A 6413-nucleotide genomic window follows, 5' to 3' on the forward strand; every position below is an offset into this window, starting at 1 on the left:
TTGCTATGCGCACATCTTGCCACGCGCTCGAATTGGGCGCTAGGCCGGCCTAAGACAACGATTTTTAATAATTAATTACTCGTTAACTATTACGAAAATTGCAAAATGGTACAGGACTTTTCCGTTCATCTCGATCCGTTCTCAAAAATTTTGTCGGATATGGAAAGACTCACCCTGTATATTCGCAACTTTATGCTATATTGTCGATATCAAAAGGCACCGACGTCTTTCTATGTCGCTTATTAGCGACTCATCAAATTGCTCGTCCGAACTTGGCCACCTTACCCCATGATTCGCAACATTTTTCATAAATAATTTCAGACGGCTAACAATGAGACGAACTCCTTTAACAAACGGGCTTTTTAACTTCGTTCTCCCTCGCTCCCGTTCACTATCATCGCCCTACGAATAATCAAGCGCGACAACGTACCTTAGGACGTACCCCAGTCGTTAATTTGTCCATTTCCCAGCGAAAATCATGTCGCGCTCCGCTGCTAGGTCGACGAAGCCGCCATCACCAACGTCCCTCCCGGTTCCCTCGCGCACGTATTCCTGCACACTTTAAGCAACTTTTCTGTAAAACTCCAGCCATCTCTCGCGCTTCTCTCTTTCTCTCTCTCTCTCTCTTTCTCTATATTTTCGAAACGTAATCCGCCGAACCGTTAAATTTTGTAACCAAGTAACGCTGGTTCTCTATTTTCTCGGATTCTCATTCGAGTGTACACGAGAGAGCGCGTTATTATTACTGTTTGTGGCATTATCTATTTTTTTGTACTTTTAATTATTTGTACAGAGAAAAATATCACGTTCTAGAATAAAATATCGCCTTTCTCACATTTCTTTTTGTCTCTTATCTTGGAGACAATGGAGACGATAAGCGTTTGGCGTTTTTCCCCTCGAGAAAGCGCTTTGTGTACTCTGCCACTGCTCTCAGAGATTTAACGCGTCGTGCAGTTTTCGAGGCGGATTCGTGTGTCGTCTGTCCCTTCGATTCAACTAGATCTCTCCACGAAAAATCTCACGAGAGAGGATCAATTATTCGCTTCGTCGACGACTTTTCGGACGAATGATTGCGAAATTTCCGAATATTGCCACTATCTACTAGAAATGTTTAGAGATTCACATTTTTGTCGCGTATGCATTTGTACTTTAATCAGTAAGAGAGGACATCTGTGTTTCCATTTTATAACACCGAGAAAAAGTACAATAGAGTCGTTTGATACAAACGTTTGTATCATATATTGTAATTACATCTTAAAATCAGCGGAAGTATCTCTGCGAGATGCGTGAGAAAAAGAAAGATATTTAATTTCAATGAATTAACAAGTTGATTCGAGAGGATAATTGATTTCATAATTTCATTATTTCTTTGTTAGAATTGAGAAATTAATTCTGTAATTATATCTAAAAGATTATTGTGTGCAAAATAAAAAGCAGAAATAATTGATTATTTATTCGAATCGAGCATAACTTTCATAACTCTTCAGGAACTCTCCGAAGATATATCAACTGTCAAAGTGAAAGCGGTTAATATTGCGACTATTAAATAGATAGTGACATCAATAGCAGAAATGACGTTGTAAAAGTAAGTGGCAGTAGTCGGGTGGCGATCCCTCGTTCGTTTTCGAGACATTAATGCTAACGTTATTAATATAAATGACAATTATCATACTCTGCTTGTTGCTTCCGTTAACTATTGGAGAAAAGACTTTGACGTATTACTTCAAAGTGCGCAGGAATGCGTGTGCAAGTAAAGTTGGTTGGCGTTCGCGACCGTTCCCCTCGAAGTTTTTCCCTTCTTTCTTTCGTTTTCACTTATCTGTACATTCCTTTCTTTCGTTTCCCGGTTCACTTCGTTCACGATCGTCCGCGGAAAAGCGGCGAAACGAACAAACGTGTAACCGCGAAACATTTGTGCTCGCCACACAAGTCTAAAACAGTTTTGCACCGCGGTCTCTCTTTCTTCTTTTATCTCTTAATTATCTTGTCTCACCCCTTTTCCCATACATCATTCCTTCCTTCCTTTCTTTCACTTTTCCATCTCTTCCGGGTGCTTTCCTCTTTCTTCCTTGCGCTCCTCGAGCTGTTTGCACGGTTAAAAACTCGGAGAGCAGTCTGAGAGCGCGCAAAAAGTGTCACGGAGCCCATGCCGTTCATTCCGTTAGATGCCAATTTTACGTAATTACGACGAACGTAAATAAATTTGTCCGTTCGAGAAAATTAATTGTTTACCATGGTAATTGTACACAAGTCACATTTCTATGGGAGTTGCTGCATCCATACAGGACAGAGGCACCTAATATTGTAGCACGTAATATCGTATAAGGCAATATTTCGTCAAGGAAATTGCTCTGCTAGAAACCGACGAAATTAGTTCCCTGACGTTTCGGTATATTCTTCGGTATAGTCTGGTATTTTCGGCGTCACTCGTCAAACCCGACGAGTGTTTAGGTCGAGAAGCGTTTTTCTCCAACATGACATCGTTAACGTTTCTTAAGTGTTAAAACAAATACATTTAGTAAAGCTGAGATAAGTAGACGACGTATGTATCACGTAGTATCAATAACTTTGAATAAAGAATATTAGGAAAGAGCAGGAGAAATTGCGATATATCGCAGGTAATCGAGAAGATACATTGGGTCAGTTTTATGACGTAGATAAATCACGTATGTCACAAGTGACGTCACCGGAAGCACACGTCTGCCGGTATACGTCAAGTATGTTGAAAGTAAATAGCAAGGAAATACTTAACATTTTTTCACAGTAATGTAACATACTACATTGATCGCGTTGAGCGAATGTTCACTTTACAATTGTCCCAAGTTACCTATGCTCAAATGAAATTGTTCTTCTAGATCCAATTGTAAAAGAATAATCCAACCTTAGCTTATACTACGCTTATACACAGCGTCATAAAAGTCACTTCGACACGTAGTCGCATTTGGTTCATTTTCATGACGTCAGATCAAACTGCAATTCGTGAATTTTGGCCATGGCGACCGATTTTTTTTTCATTTTCGCGGAAATACTAACATCTACTGACGCAAACGACTGTCGTACAACAATTGAGAGTTCAAAATGGCTGAAATTTTCAGAGGTATCCTTCATAGCATGTACAGTCACAGTACTGATGGCGACAAGTACCACTTCATGTTGAGGCTCAAAACTTTTCAACCCTCGTAGGTATCTATCGTAATTTTTTTTTAATTGACCACGTAATATTCTATGACAAAATAAGCACTAAATATTAAATAAGCATTAATTATTCAAATAAGAAAAAAATTAGTTTAAATTTACTTTAAAGTTACTTTCGTGACCAGCAATCGCAGAGGGTGCAATAAATAATTAAGTCTTACAATTGGTGTACCAATACCACAGTTAATATTTCTCAAATAAATTTTGAAGAGAATGCTGGGGATATGACATAAAACTATTAATCAAACAAACGAGAGTTAGTTGCTTAGCAAAGCACAAGGTAAAAGAGATTCACCCGAGTTTAATAGTTAAAAAATGTAGTATCGCTCGTGGATGTATCAAAACTAACTAATAATTTATATATATAATTCCTCGCATTTTCTCTTTAAATTACGCGTGATATTGATCTCGACATATCACCATAGAAATCAACTATATGATCGGATCGCGACAATTACTTAAACGCGATTGTTAAATGTTAATAATTCTCGTACGAGACGATCGCGTTGCGTAGGAGATGATCGAGATTCTTGTAGGAAATAATCGCGTTACGAGGAGCGACGCGAAGACACACGGAATATCCGTCTCGCTTGACTAATCCGCGCCGAATGATTCAGCTCAATAGGTTGTTTTCGACCGAGATGCTCGCGGGGCTTTTTTTCGAATTTTGGAATTTTTTGGAATTGGAATCTCGCTTGGTTTTGAAGTGCGAGTAGCTGTCAGTGCGAAAATCATGTAATATGTATTTTGTCAGAGTGTCAACGTCAGATTACGTCTTCTTCACATGAAAAAAATCTTAATGTGTGAAGAAGATCACGAATAAATATAATATAAATTGAAACCAAATAGCGCGCGCAATGCAATTTCCAATAAAGTATTTAATACCAATTTATATTATTATTAAAGTAAATAATTCAATAATTTTTGCCCATAATAAATGAAGATTTGCAATTTAATAATATACATTTGTATACATCAACTATTGAGGTAAAATCTCTAATCTTAGTAATTAGAATTTAAGTAACAACGATTTTTGTTTCGAAACATTTTCTCGATTCAACAGAATTAATACGTTATTGGTATTTAATCAATACCAATAAGTCCGCGGAATAATACGCAAAACGTAGCAGCAGTCACGGAACAAAGTAATGTACAATAAAATATTAAGTACGGAATTTTCCATTGCGTAGGCAGGCCAACGAATTCTCAACGTTTTTTTCTTGTTTTTCACTCGGCGCGGTATCGTATGACGATTAAGCGGGCCAACGAATTCTCAACGTTTTTCTGTTGTTTTTCCACTCGGCGCGGTGACGTACGATGTTTTTGCGTGCCATCATGTACCTGAAGAAGGTCGCTGCGCTCTCACTCGCTCGCCGAACGTCGAGCCGGTAGGCAGTGGCGAGAGTCGCTCCGTGCGTGCTATTACTTTTGCGTTATCGGTTTCCAAGACTCGATCGCGACGAATGTAGGGATAAAACGCTATTGATTTGTACACCTTTATCAGTAACGAGTAACGTTCCTCGATTATTAAGTTCCTACAACTTGTAATAAGAAACGAATTGCGTGTTGAGGCGACGGCTCTTTATCAACGTACATAGGTATTTCACGAGACTAACTCATCTAAAATATGAATGTGAACCGTGGTACTTTGTCGCGGTTACATCACGTTTACGCACCGCGCTTTTAATTATCTATCGATTTTGTGTAATCCGTTCTATTTTCGGGAAAAGAGAGAAACTTGTGCGTGAAATTTGTATGTGATTTCGGCGTTCGCGCTGTAATTCGCTCTGTCGTTTTTCAATATTTCGTGCGTTTCGCGGTATCTCACATCGCGTACGGGAGTGCCGAAATTTCGCGCGATCGATGATTTTTGCGAGTTAGTGTTGTGTGAGTGCAACAAGGAAATCTGAGAGGCGGAGGAGGCCGAGGAGGCATCGGGCAACAGCGGAGAAATCGGTGAGGTGAGTAACTTACATTTTTATGTTATTTGCTACGTGTGCAAAATAAAGCATCTGTTCTGTGTTTTTATTTTATTTATTCAAATGATTCGAACGAGGATTCGAATAAGTGTTAGAGACAAAATCATACGTATAAAATTTTGTGAGTTTATATTTAAAAGGAAGACTTTTTCAGTATTCTATATAGTTATTTTAATAAATACCTATTTTTTTAAATATAAAATATAAAGTATATGTAATACAATCATTTCGATTTTATATAATTAGTCTGTAATAATCATATACATATTTGTATTTTTACAGTTTAACATACACAGTTGACGATGTACAACTCTGCTGTTGCGTATCAGTGAGTGACAAATTATTTTTTATTTTAAAGTGACGTTGCGCATACAATTACTTCTTTATATCTATACAAATTCTAAAAATACACAATGCTCGACCACAAACTGCGCGCGCGAAGCGCGCGTTTTGTCATTTCTAGTACTTTTTAAATAATAAGCGATTATATTTCACAATTGATGCCTGAAATTTCGCGTGCTCAGGCACGGCGAAATGGCAAGTGATAAACTTGTTTCTATGAATGTCGCCCTTTTTATGCATTTTGCTTATCGCATAAATTTTAATAACATCGTCGCTATACGTTTCCCCGCTTCTCTACGCATTGCATTAGTATCTTCTCTTCACGAATAACGGATGCATGAGCTTAACACATCTTAAAAGTAATTCAAGTAAAAATTCGCAACATATTGTAACTTTAAAGTGTTGCAGCTGTCAAAGTGGTCGATCAATATCAGTTCGCGACTAAGCGCACACTTCGCGGTCAACATGACTTTTTTCATTAGGGGCTCGATAAACGATTTCTAATTGTTTTTTAAATACCCCCTTCCCGTACGGTAAAGAAATCTAATTGCGAAAAATATTACCTCAGCCACACAGGTGAAAAATTTATGTTAAATTAACAGATATTACATGTCCCAAACGGTCCACACAAATTTTTGTGTTAAATGATCACACTAATACTCTATTAATATTTTAACACAAAATGCAAATCTCAAAATAATTTGAAATAAAGTTTGTGTAAAATTAACATATTTCTAATAACAATATGAATTTTAGACAATGTAATTTTTACATTTTACAGATGTAATAAGTCAATTGACGGTTCAAAATCACTCTCACTTATGTTATATAGACTAAAATCAACATTTTATTCTGAAAATTTTAACAGATAAATTTTGTTACTAATAATATAGATCA

General features: G+C 37.3%; 1 protein-coding gene across 2 annotated transcripts in view; it reads right to left on the bottom strand.

Annotated features, from left to right (window-relative positions):
• LOC105559057 (BMP-binding endothelial regulator protein) overlaps positions 1–6413 on the bottom strand; it is a 57538-nt gene that overhangs the window by 11283 nt on the left and 39842 nt on the right. The window lies entirely within an intron of this gene.

The sequence above is a fragment of the Vollenhovia emeryi genome, unplaced genomic scaffold (genome assembly GCF_000949405.1).
Source record: "Vollenhovia emeryi isolate VEMERY1.0 unplaced genomic scaffold, V.emery_V1.0 DF939292.1, whole genome shotgun sequence".
Classification (NCBI taxonomy): Eukaryota; Metazoa; Arthropoda; class Insecta; order Hymenoptera; family Formicidae; genus Vollenhovia; species Vollenhovia emeryi.